General features: G+C 39.7%; 2 long non-coding RNA genes across 3 annotated transcripts; one reads left to right on the top strand and one right to left on the bottom strand.

The window, feature by feature from the left end:
• Positions 1-3,364: 3,364 nt before the first annotated feature.
• On the top strand, positions 3,365-6,671 carry LOC113134341 (uncharacterized). Of its 2 annotated transcripts, none has more exons than XR_004463286.1 (3): positions 3,365-3,444; positions 3,889-3,978; positions 6,537-6,671. It is a non-coding gene; the product is annotated as an uncharacterized LOC113134341 (long non-coding RNA). The 2 variants fall into 2 exon arrangements; XR_003296061.2 differs by lacking the exon at positions 6,537-6,671 and adding an exon at positions 4,907-5,569.
• A 151-nt stretch (positions 6,672-6,822) lies between these two features.
• On the bottom strand, positions 6,823-7,813 carry LOC113134340 (uncharacterized). Its single transcript, XR_003296060.2, has 3 exons — positions 7,696-7,813; positions 7,356-7,476; positions 6,823-6,957 (listed from the first exon to the last, which is right to left on the bottom strand). It is a non-coding gene; the product is annotated as an uncharacterized LOC113134340 (long non-coding RNA).
• Between the last annotated feature and the right edge of the window lie 6,042 nt (positions 7,814-13,855).

Genomic DNA, 13,855 nt, shown 5'->3' with positions numbered 1-13,855 from the left:
ACACACACACACACACACTCATATTCATACACGCAATGTCAGACATGGACAGACGTGTGAAGGGCAGAATAACAGACACATTTTTTACTTGTAGTGTTAGCTTACTATTACATTTGTACATGGTCACTGATAAAAGAAACACATTTTCACTGTAGGTAAATGGAACATAAAATTATTACAATATCGTGTGTTTTGAACTAAATAACATTATCTCATAATTACGGGGCATTCTATATTAAAAATGTATTAAACTGATAAAAGCACTGTACTGTCTTAGGTTTTGAAACCCTAGTCTGTCAAATTTCTTTCTTCAATAATGTTAACAAAAATGCAAAATTACCATTGTGTATTCATACTTGGCATCAAAGTGACCCCTGCAAACCCTTGGGTCGTAATGAACAGAGTTTAAACAAACAAGAAAGCCCAGCGATGAATGAGAGGAGGAGGAAAACAGAAATAGGTGATGTCACATAGAAAGTGTTGAATGACTTGATGTTGATATACACCAAGTATTTTTCAGTGCTAAAAGCCATGCCATGCTAGAATTTATGTATGACTCCTTTATATACATGTGAGTAAAAAATTCACTGTCCAAATACTGTAATATTCTTTTTTTCATATATACTGCCGAATACCCAGTTATCACATATAAAACTAAGTGAACCAAAGTGGTGGAAGCACAAAAAAATAATAAAAACCTCATCCTTTTTAAGATTCTACATGTTGCAGCTGTTATTATTTCATGTTACATACGGCAAACCGTACATAATGTGGTTTCTTGACCTCTCTCTGACTACTGAGGAAGCTACAGCTGAGGGCCTCTTACTGTAACAGTAATCCTTGTGGCACATACATCTTAACTGACGCCTGTGAGTGCACATTTCAGTTATCATTCCTAGAAGCACATATATCTTTAGTGTGACTTCTGTTGCAGCATCGCCCACCCTTGTACTCTGGCAGGTGATGCAACCGAGAAACGATGGTTGACGATTGTCATTTAAATTCTTGGTGTTCGGAAAATAGATCCATTTCTTATGTGATTATGGCTTCTATGAAGGTTGAGGTCAAAAGGGTGTGGTTGCTTGTGAGTTATAGAGTTATTCTATAGGCTGTAAATCAGCATGGGTAATCTCTATGACAACGATGAAGGTACTAAGGCAACGGGTGTGGCCTTTTGCCATAAATTTCATTATTACCCCTGGGATTGACTGTTTAGGTTGTAGCCCATTGCCCACATGTTAAATAAGGAATCTGAAACCTGCAGACTGCACTGTGGAATGTATACCTGATCAGTGCCATGCACAAGCACTCATGAATACACACACACTCTTGCAGATGCTTTCATTTACAGACAAACACACACCTGTCCATAGATTCAACAAGTGGTCCTTGCCAGAAAAGTGCAGCATGGGTGTTCGCATGTATGTCACCCAAACAGGTTTAGCCAAATCCGCCAACTGCTTATGGCACATATCCCACAGGGAGGCATCTAAGCCACAGGAAACCTCCCACCACAACATGATGTTTTTGCTGCTACAGTAGCTTCACAGTCTTAAGGGCTTGAATTTGGTTTAGGGAGTCAAGCTTTAATTTGTGGGAAATTGTAAAAAATGTTACACCAATTAGTTATAAACATGTCTCAATATTGTAATTACTAGTTGCTCACAATAGCTAATGACTTAACTCTATAAACCTGAAAACATCTTCTGCATTCAAAATTCTCGAATCAGCCTATGTGGTTAGTTGCATTAGTGTGGGAAGAAAGGAGGGTGGGGTGACCTCTCTGGTGTGTTTCTAATATCGCCCCAAAAATCCCCGCGGGCAGGACCTTCTTGGGTGTTCCAGGGTGGACTCTGGTGTTGTTATATTTAACAGGTTCCCAGCACAGAAAGCAGGGAGAAGAAAGAAAAGGAAAAGAGTGAGAGAGCTACATGGTGAGGAGATGACTGCAGAGTATCGGCCTGACCTGGAGAAAAAGCAACCTCTGTGCATGGCTTGGGGTAAGATCTACATTGCCCTTTCTCTTCACCTTTCACTCTCCTTTCTCTCTTTCTTGGTGGGGAGGAGGGATGTAGGTAATGAAGCTTAAGTGAGCCTGGTGTCTGGTAATGTAATATACACAAAGCCCTTGTCAGGTCTGGATCCAATAATGTGTCATTTACCACGTCTGGAACAGATTGGCCCAGATGATCGGAGTGAACCTTTGCCCGGGTGAAGAATACTCGGCAGCCCTCGGCCTGGAGGCCTTACAAGCAGGCCCTTGCCTCACCCCATCTGCCTTATACCTTTCACCTCCCATTACACATCACTTGTAAATGTTGCTGTATGCTTTTATTGAAATTGTTTATAGGACATCTTTTGGTGACCAAATTACAATTTGTCATAAATGCATCATTACTAAATTAGGCAGTTATTTATTTATGTAGTTCACCTGTCAACACTGTTAACTCAGCAAAAACCATAGATGCAAACTTTACCATTTTCACACCAAGGCATATTTCACCATGCAGATACAGTGTACATGATTCATAAAGTGGTTTCTGGATTCCAAACTCCCCAGTGTGTCAGTTCTTTCTGATTCTTCAAAAAGCACTGTGAAGCAAGCTGCAGTATTAAGGCCATTCAAAACAAACTCCACCAAGAGCACACTGTCCAAATGAATCACCAAACCTCAAATAAAAACCATTACTGTCAAGAAAAATCTCCATCCAAAGGGGAAAGAACAGGTGCTTATCATAAAAATCATTGGAAGGTTCTCTGTGTTTCAAATAGAAACCATCACCAAAGAGGGATATTCTTTCACTTGCTATTAGACCCAAAGACACTGGTCCCACCACTAGCACAAGGCTGCCATTCAAGAATTATATTCACAAGCAAAAGCAAAATTTGAGAGCTTGTGGCCTGTGATTGGGCATGTATAATAAATGTTTTCCATCAGCAAAAGCATCAGTTGTATCAGTTTGTTTAGATCTGATACTCATGATGCATTGTGCTTCATCAAGTCAACTTGCCATTAGTAAAAGGGTGACACAAAAGTATTAAATGCCATAAATAAAAGCACAGAGATTCAGGTGTCCACCGAACTAATTCAGCCTCTAATTCTTCTTCAGAACAGCTTTATTCTGCCACAAGCCTGTACAGTAAACTGTTAGCTGAGTGCGGGCCATTTAAATCCCCCTCCCCTTTGCCAACCATACAGTGTGACGCCTCATTCGAAACGGCTTTTCCTTGGCTACAACATATGTCAATCATCATTGACAAACAATGCGACTGGCTGATTTTACTGTCATTAGAAGTGGGTGGGTTTTGCTCTGAGTCGTGACTCCCATTGGTTTCCGTACTGACTGACGTACTGACTGATTCACAGACGCCTACTGAATGTAGAACTACTGTCTGTTTGTCTGTTTGTAGTGAAAAAACGGAGAAATCAACCATAAAACAAAGGTAAGAAGTGGCATTTTTTTCAGCTTTTGTACACTTGTTAAACATTAAGAAGCTGTAACTGTAGTCAATAATCCAATCCTAAATTTCTTTATACCATTTGAATTGTGAGACTGCTTTCATATGATATATAATATGTCGGACTTTATTCAAATTTGTCTGGCGATCTTTGGTAGTACATCTGGAAATACAGCCCGAATACAGTCTTCGGTTCATACCTGGGACCGGGGTTAGGAATCGGTTTTAAATGCAGTGAAGATTTTTCTACGAGTCTCTCATTAGACCTATACAACTCTTAATGACAGTCACACCACTTTTGATAAGTCATGCAAAGACTTGACAACAAACTCATTTTAAAAAATTCATATTCAACATGTCAACACAACAATGATCACATTTATCTATGAAGCTCAGCTGTTAAAAAATGTTCTCTCATTTGGTCAGCAGAGTGGAGCAGTGGTTGGCCCTGTGGCTTATCAGAAAGAAGGTTCTGGTTTTGAACCTGCTACCTTCCTCCCACAGTCTAAAGACTTGCAGGTAAGGTTAATCATTGTCTCTAAATTGCCTGTAGGTGTGAATGGGAGCGTGAATGTCTGTCTCTATGTGACAGTCCTGTGATAAACTGGTGACCTGTCCAGGGTGTACCTCCTCTCACCCAATGTCACCCCCCCACTGCCCCCACCAAACCTCTACAGGATAAACAGCACAGATAATGGATGGATAATGATTGATATCTCTGCATACTTTTGAAACATTGCTCTAAGCCAGTCACCCTTATTTGGAGCTTGTGGTTTCACAGGCACCGGGGTGGGCATATGGTATGAAATCACAATGCTAATGACTGGTAGTAATGGATTGTGTTTTAAAAAGCAGCTTATCAGCAATTTGTAGCTGCAGGGAGAGTGCATTTGCTCTCAGTGGTAATTACAAACACAGGAGCCAATGAATTTGTAGAAGAACGGGAAGTGTGGGGTTAGGGGTGCATGTGAGTGAATTTACCACTTTGTCCCTCTTTGGCTGGGTCCTAGGGCCAGCCCCAGGCTTAGTTTTAGCCTAGTGACTTTTCCTACTGTAGGGGCTTATGTGCCTATTTTCCTCCACTGACTTCAACAGAATAAGCAATAGAGAGGCCATGGCTATTTAGGGCATTCCACTTTTTTCATTCTCAGAGGAAATTTTTAAAATGAACTTATTGACCAAGGTAGAGAAGAAGGAAAATTTAAAAGGAGAAGCAAGAAATACAGAAAAAATTTATTCTTTAAAACTACCATTACATTCTCCAAATGTGCAATGGCGTACTCACCCAGGTGGAGTCATTCTAAAGGCTTCTCTGGAGTATTGTAGCTCCCCTCCACGGCACAGGCTCTGATTTAGTACTGTTAATAAACATGATGTAGTGCTTGAAGTGATTGCTCAGACAGGAATGTTTCTTTTTTTTACTTCTCTTTTTCATATCTACACACAGTTTCTCATGCTTGCATGTGGTGCAAAGAGAAGAAGAAAATGTGATTCTACATGGTTTATTTCAGAGCCTTGCTACTTTAATTATTTAAACAGAGGACACAGACAAATTCCTTTGGAACAGGTTTAGCACTGTAAATGCCACTCCATTTCCTAGAATTATTACTTGGTCTATGATTGCAACTTCTTGCTTCTTGGAGCAACTACAGCCAATTGACAGTGCTCAGGCTTCACCCAGTATAATTTTGCATTTTGCAGAGAAGTAGGTCTGATCATTTCCTGTATGCTTAAAACAGCCTTTTCACAAATTAAAATGCAATTTGCTTGTTTCAAGTCTCCTCCAAAACACAAGCATACCCAAGAATCTGAATTTATGATGTGGCTGCCCTCTCCCTGATGCAAATCTTCCAGCACTATGTTCCCAGCACAGAGTCTTCATGGTCATTTACAGCTGGCTCTTGTTACCAACCCATACAGTAGCCATTCTTTTTCACTCAACCCCTACCTGTTTTGTGATGCTTATTACAAATGTAACATAGGTGCTCTGTTTAAAAAAAAAACATGCAAGAGCTACTGCACATTCTACAAAGAGGTGTCAAAATATGAATGCTAAGCAAACAGTTTTTTCAACTTTATCTATTTATTTTTCAAAAAATGCCAGGCACATACAATATCTACAACACTATATACAATTACAATGTGGGTATATACTTATGAATCTATGTATTTAATATGATTAGATAAGGTTATATTACTTATATAAAAGGTTTTTATATTTTTTTTTGCGGGTTCCTGATCATTTTTGGCCATATTTTGTGATGTTAGTATATCATATACATTATATTATATGTTTAATTGTGAAAAGAGCACACAAAATGAACACTGGAATGGACAAAATGCAATAAATAAATACCACCCACCATATTTGTGTCATTATTAAATTCCCTTACCTTTAGCGTTAAACCCAATAAGTAGCAGTGTGTGTGTGTAGGTTATGAATAAATTTGTCTTTAAGTTTGGAGTGACATATCCAATATGTCATTTGATTTACTATGTTTACGCACAATGTTATCTTGATGTGTAGGTCCATACATTTTATTAAAAAAGCATCTTTTTCTGTAACCGTGTATATTTCTATTCATTCACAGACATCAAATACAATGTTCTCTTTTCTTTGTGAAATGGATTTTTTCGAACATGGCTGTTGTGAATGTTCAGGCTCAAACTTATATGAAGGTTCACTTTCCACATTGTAAGAATTAGCTGAATTCAAATGAATTTTGAGAGCTGCGTCCTGATAGACTTTGACTGGTACCTAGTGTGTCTGCCGTCTATCTGTCAACACCAGATACACTAAGCATGAGCCTGTGTGCCGGCAGACCCTTTCACTTTGAGTCTGTAACTGCTGCCAACACGTATGGGTGCGTCACACTCCTGCCCAGAACACTCGAGGCATAACTGGGTCCTAAAATTACTCCTGACTGACTCCTGGCTCTGAACAAGCAGAGGCACTTTTAAGGAATAGAAAGCATTCTTTTCCAAGCTGCTTAACATGTGACCAAAGTTCATGGACTAAGCTTTGACTTATAAACCAGAGTTCTGACACTATGTGTGTCTTTCCACCTTTGCCTCAGTCTTCAAGTTTCACAGGGCGCTGGCTCTCAGATGTGTCCCTCCCCTGCCCCTGTCTTGATTCTTCACTTTGTCTCCGCGCTCAGCTACACCTCTCCAGTTACGTGGCACCACACCTCCTGATTGTTATCCCCTCAGCTTCTCTCCTTTGACTCCATCCCCACCATCTCATGCTGAGGAGGGACAGTCAAAGCCTTTAATGTGGCCTTGGCCCCATGTTCCTCCTGCCTGTCGGGCTGATCCAGAGCAGTGGGTCACAGCTCCATCGTGGGTGATTGATGGCATGGATGCCCTCTACACTCACCCTCCACACCCCACCCCTGGCTAGGCGGACAGCATAGCGTTTCATGAGCTCATCTGTGTGGCGCCCAGGCTCTGCATCTCAAACACAGGCACCACTTTCGTCTCGTCCCACACGACTCCCTGGGGACACAAAGCATGTGTGACCTCCCTTTACACAGCCTGCAACCTCATCTACACACAACCCTGCAGTGCCCTCATTGTATCATCCCTGTCTCCATGCTCAATCCCTCTGACAGCCAGACTTTAACTCATACTCAATACCAGAATATCCCTTTACCCTGCATGTTAATTTCCATTCATTATCATTACACAGATACCACAAAATAAAATATCAATTCCTCAATGTTTGGTCATTTGTCATTGATAGAAAACTGGGGAATGGAAATAATTTGTAGAAATATGTAGATCAACTAAATGATTAATCTACCAACTGTCTCTAGCGCTCTCAGTATGGCATGAAAAGGTTGTTCTTCTTCAATAAGGCACCCCTCATTCTTTCATCCAGCTGCTCACCTTACCTTAACCTCCTGTCAGGAAGCCGGACGAGGCCTTTGCATGGGGGACATTCCTAGTAGGAAGGAATCTGAGGACACTGACCACCTAATCTCTCCTACTGAAGCTGCACCTGTTTGGGCAACACTAGAGCGAAGGGAAATATCCAGATCAGTGGCAGCTCTGCGTTGACTTCCCTCTGTATCAGATAGTGCTGCTACTTGACAGCAGCTTGTCAATTGAAACAGACATGATGAATGATGGACTAACATTTTATGTATACCTGTGTGAAATATTAAAGCATAAGCTGATAACTTATCAGCATACAGTATTTAGGTCTATAATTTTAGCATTCTGTTATCTTACCTTCTACCGTGGCTTCCCATTCTGTCACTCCATCAGCCCTATTTAAGGTACATCTCATGCTGAAACAATATTACAGTACCCTTGAAACATTAGAGTGACCCAACTGCTATGAGAGCATTGCAGAGAGAGCCATCTGATCCAAATGAAACTAGATCATTCATGTAAGAATAGACAACCAATGGAAAGACATGTAATATTGTCTACTAGTCCTGCAGGACAACCAATCAAATGCTTCACCCAGCTGTTCATGAGGTGACCATGTGCTACAGAGGATCCTGACAAACTGTGAGCCGAGGTATAAATCACAGGGGCGGACATCGCAGTTGCTGCTTGTGTCTGCACATGGTAAAGGCACTGAGATTTTTGCCATAGCTGTTTCTGAGAACTTGTCATTAGACGTGTTTGTGTTATTATTCTGTTTGCAATTGGGTTTTGTGAATGTGACTATTGTGATAAATCACTTTGTTGCCTATAAACATGTCAACAAAGTCCATTAAATTAGAGTTGACAAACAAGCAGTTCTATAAAAACATTACAAGCCTTTTTATTGGTTCCTGATTAATTCTGTAAAATTACTAAACAGTAGATGAGTCATTTACAGTATGTGATATGAGAGCTTGCCCTAATGCCATATGTGTTCTTTGCATAGGCCACAGCATGAGTGTACCCACACTTTGGTTCATCTCGATAAACAATCTGGATTGTTCTTGGAGTAAGATTGGTAATGTGGCTAGAGGAGGTCTAGTTTTTCCTCTTGTCCAAGGTTATTTAAACTAAACCAACCATTCCTCAAACTGTCTCAAATCCCTTATAGCATAGGCCACAGTCTTAATGCCTGACATAGGAACGCTGCTTTGCATGTAGCCTGATTATTATCTGCTACACAAATTGCTAGCAGCTGGGTTGTTCACGCCTGACGGTCCCATAGTTTATGTATTGAAACTGTTGGAATGTGGACAATTACCACTTTCACTTTCTCACAAAAACCCTAATACAGTTTACATAAACTATTCTCTTGAAAGCTCTACTTTAAAGGGCTTTATGAGCCTCCAGGGCTGTTTCAAGAAGATAAAGAATTTGCTTCTCATTTCATATAACTCTCTGGTAGCAAGGACAAACAAAAAGGAGACAATTTTTCATGAATAAGATGTGTTTTTTCACCTAATTTCACTTAAACCAGGCAGGTCTTTTACATAACTGAGTTTAAACAAGACTTCATGTAAGTGAAATATGTTGTACCACCCACCTTTAAGGTCTGCCGAAGGTTAAATTTTACCAGACTCTAAGCTGAACTACTATATCTCTGTTGTGATTTAGGGGTCACAGAAAGAGCAAACCACAAAGAGGTTAGCCAGCAAACAACTGAACTCCTGAAACTTTCTCCTTGGAGTTTTTGTTGCCCATCAAATGCTGATTTGTCACAGTGCAGGCTGTGTCAAAGTTAAGCTATTTCTCTGCAACAAGCCAAAATGCAGGTAGATGAATGGAAATGTAGGTTTTATTTCAGGAATGATAACAATTGTGCAAGTAGGTGAAGACAAAAGGCACAAATGTCTTACAGGATCATTACAATTGCAATAGCTCTTAAAATAACACTATATAGAATGATTTTGAGGGTGTTTTTTAGGGGGAAAGAAGTCATAAAAAAGACGAAAAATGGACTGAAAGAGTCAAGTCTTCGTCCTGTCAGAAGCTGGAGAGCACCTTGCGAATGGTCGAACAGTTTAACCTATAATTACTGCAATTAAAATAATACTCATATTAACAAAGAAAAATTGCTTCCAAATGGTCTTTCACATGCGCACAAAAAGAAAAACAAAAACACATGGCACGGTTTGGTTTCAGATTTTTGGCACCAGAGCGTGACATGTCAAATCTGAATTATGAATCTAGCATATCTGAGTAACTGTAGTGGGTTTTATGTTACCATACAAGAACATGGCAGTGTATGACAGTGTACATTTTGCAGTTTGACTTAATTTCAAGTTAAAGGATCTTCTTTCTCATCTTGCTGATAGTGACACGTGGTCTCTTCGTCGCTGTACTCGATGCATGATGGGAATTCCCCATGTTTTTTGTGGGGGCATGACTGCATACTGACTGCCGGCAAAGCAAATCTAATGTGTCTTAAGGAACTGAGAGAGGATTGAGACAGTTTTTTATGGCCCACATAACTAAACGGTCAAGGAAAGGAGTGGGAGACAAGACACAGCGTGAACATATTATGATACGTGTTTCTGTGTGGATTTAGGAGCTTCAGTGATTGATCATTTCCATTCTAATCTCATACTCTTTAGTGGCCTCTGAGGAACAGCATCAAGGTAAAGTGAAAGAAAAATAGTAAATATTGCACATACCACCCTGATATGCCACAACCTTTTTTGCGAGGAAAATTGCAGGGGTTGAACATCAAAGTCAAAAGTACATTGCTGAAATCAAAATGTCAGTCATATGCCCTATAAAATTCACTGGACCCCTTACTCCTGTGATGAAAAGAAACAAGGGAGACTCCAAAGTCAACACAATTTTCTTTCTTTCTCCAGGAAAAAAAATCCCGCTCAGGTTTTGCCCTTGTGCTGCTCATAGACTGAGGAGCACTGTTAAAGAGACCTCCAGCAGTATTACTCCTTCAAGATTTTTTTTTTTTAACTTCTGGCAATAACAACCTCATGTCCAGTAAATGCCCTCCCAGTGTAGTACTGATGTAGAGGCCTATTTTGCTGTGTGGAGTGTGAGGGAGTGATCAGAGGAGTCCTGCAGACATAATCACATCCCATGACCCTGGACATCATTGATTGATGTCAAATGTGACCATAAAACCCGACAGGGGTTGTTGTACTTTTGATTTTATTGGCCACCATGTCAGGCTGTCTGCTGTGGTAAAAAGACCTGCATTACTACAGTATAAGTCTTCATACATGTAAGCTGCAGAAGAACTCCTGAACAACAGTGTAATGATACGTTAGGGTTTGGTAAATGAATTCCTGCCATATTTGCAGAGACAACAGTATACAGAGTGATTCCCATATGACTATCATCATGACCACAATGATATAGAATATTATATCCTGGGTAATTTTGGGCTATGATAATGACTGGTGCTTGCTCCCACCTTCTTACCAGTTCTTGATTACAGTAACTTGCTATACATGAACAAACCAGCACAATGTCTTCACATATGGTCTCTGGGCATAAAGGTTTCTTACCAACTTAAATCATTAACTCGTCATTATGTTTTGTTTTCAGATTGGGTTGGCCATCTCTCTCTGCAGCATTTGAGTCACTGATATATTTTTGATGTGAAAAGCTATTATAGACAAATTTCCAGCATATTTTCGTAGCGCTACTACAGAGTTCATGTCCAATCATAATCTTAGATCAAAAGATACATCTGCTGTCTGTCCCTTGTGTATAGGCAGAGATGGGAAGGAAACCTTTCATTTTGGAATACTTTGTGGAGAGAAAGTAAATTAAAGAACTTGGTGTCCTAGACTAAATTTAAACCTATTGTAAAGTGCATGGTAAATGAGCCATTAAATTGTCTAAAATTTTAGGTCATTTTAGTATTCTTTAATTGTGTTTGTATCCTTATCCTTGTATCCTAGTTGACTTATACATCTAACATTGTCATCTAGTTTTTAGTTTGTTTTACCTAGGTGTTGTTGAACTCAGTGTCTACAGCATTACACTATACTTTTTAGTTGTTGAGCATTGGTTTGGTCTGATTTATGCAGCCATATGTATTTGCTATTTAAACATAGTAGTAGTAGTAAAATAATGAATTTAATACTATGTACTTTTTGAGACACAGCAGCCAATGTGGTCACAAAGTAAAGGAAATGTCAGAGACAGCGAACTGACTAATCTTAGTAAAATAATTTGTACATATATAAAGTTTACATTAGCCACCATAAGTCACTGATCATACCAGACTGAGTAAAGCCGTGTCAAAACTCTTGGGTGTATTGATTTGAATAAAGGTGTATTTATGGATTCAACCTTTTATTTGTAATAAAGAAATGATACTCCTTTTTAAAGCAACCCAATCTGAGAATTATTCATATATAAGAAAGCTACATTATCAGAAATGTTTTGTTGAAAACACACTGCTGCCTAGATTATATTTTATCAGCATAAATAGGAAACTTTTGTTCAAGCCTGCACCTCCAAGGGATGAGGTTTAACAATGCTAACATGTTTTCCTAGCAATGTAATGGAAAGTTTAATTGCTACCTCGCAAGAAAAAAGGGCCTGATCATTACTGGTTCTGACCTTACATGCTCCCCTCCCTGTTTTGGACATGTATTACGGAGGTGGTGACCTTTGGTCATTAAATACTAATAACTAATTTATTGATATCACGTTACGCAATTTCTCACTTTCAAATTCAAGTTCACACTGTTACCCCTTGCTGCCATTCGAAGCTTCAAATGAGTAAAACTGATATTGTTGGAAACCAGTCGTCTTGTCCGTGTATGAACATTGAGTGAGCCACAGACAGTGGGTGGTTTGACCAAAGGGACCAACAAACTTGGTTTAACCAGGGTGGGTCTCAGATATTGTGCAGGCTGAACTGTCTATCTGCTGCCTGACTAATGTCTTGCTCTTTGTGGAAACTGACTCCAGTATGATTCCCACACAGCATGATCCATCCAAAACTACACATCCACTCGTGTATTGCTTGGGCCTATATACACATACAATCGTTTGCGGAGGCATTTATATACACACATTCGCACATAAATCCACACTGTGTATACTGGTTGCTCAACATATCATGACTTTCAGACATAAACTTTGCAGTATTTGTTCTGCAGATTATAATAATTTTACACGTTAGCTAGGCAGCAGGAGGTGGTACTGTAGAGTTGAATCTAAAATTATTGTTATGCAGCAGAATATGTTTCATACAAATATGTGCGTGGGGTTACTGCAGAGGCTAAATGTGTAGAGTAATGAAGTGATGCATAACACACTCCCCTCCAAATCTGCAGAGTGCAGTCAGAGCAATAAGGGAGATGTAAAACACTGGCTGCATTTTTCTCTACATTTATGCATACTCAGAGAGGAGAAAAATAGACCTGTGGTTTACAATTCCCTGATTTCTCTGGAACAAGCACTGAAATGTAAACGGGTACAATAAATTTATTCTTAACTGCCTTCCTGGAAATTAGCCACAAAGTCTGGTTTTATAAAAAAGTCTCATACTTTCATTAAAAGCCACATCATTCCTTATTAAAGAAACAATGTCCATCCTTTAGAAGCTACAGCATATGTGTAGTGAATCTGTGTGATAATATCTGTGCTGAGAGATATTGTGGCTAAAACATGGAGGTAATGAGTGTTTCGGGTTTTCACCAGTATCTCGTCACACTTTCCAAAATGGACCTTTTTATTGCTACGTTGTTGGTTAATTTTAATAATGTTCTCCTAGTTGATGTAGTGTTGCTTCTGCTGAGAGTCCACCTATTGACAGATGATGACAATAGCTGCACAAAAGTCAGTAATGACATGTTCATATGCATCTCAGGGGGAGACTGGCTGGACCAGGTCAGCCAGAGAAGTGGATTTCTATTGTGGATGTATAACTGAACCCTGACTCCAGTTGCATGTTAAGCTCTCAATAGTCTCAATCTGCCTGCCAGCACCTGTAAAACTCACTAATTAAACACTAGACCTCCCTAATGAAATCAGTTCTATTGAAGTGACACTTGCTACGTTACTGGAGGTCTGTGCAGCAGGCCATAGAAGTACCTTTCGAAACTCTTCCCTTGTTGCCTGACACCAATCTTCTCATCTTAATCTCATCAAGAAAGTAAATAAAATTATTTCCCAGAATTTCAAACTAACCCTTGAAACCTCTTGGCATTTTCAAGCAAGAAAAAATGCATTTTTTCTTTATCAGTTGTTTTCTGGTGTTTACAGAGCATCAATCAACAATCTACTCTGTTAGCGCCTTGTGGTCTTGCCAGAAAAACATGGCTTGGGTGGCAGCTGGAGCGAATAGGCATGAAAAGAGCAAGAGATGGAGAGAGAGGGGGAAAAGGCAGTAGGAGAGAAGGTTGCTATGTCCAAGGGAACTTGGGAGGCACTGGGGTATAATTTAAACAGGCGACGGCTGTTGCGCAGACAGGAAATGAGAGGAAGGCTAGTTCCTGGG

This window comes from Mastacembelus armatus, chromosome 17 (genome assembly GCF_900324485.2).
Source record: "Mastacembelus armatus chromosome 17, fMasArm1.2, whole genome shotgun sequence".
Taxonomy (NCBI): domain Eukaryota; kingdom Metazoa; phylum Chordata; class Actinopteri; order Synbranchiformes; family Mastacembelidae; genus Mastacembelus; species Mastacembelus armatus.
The sequence above is the reverse complement of the archived record's forward strand: the minus strand, read 5'-3'. Positions and strand labels throughout refer to the sequence as shown.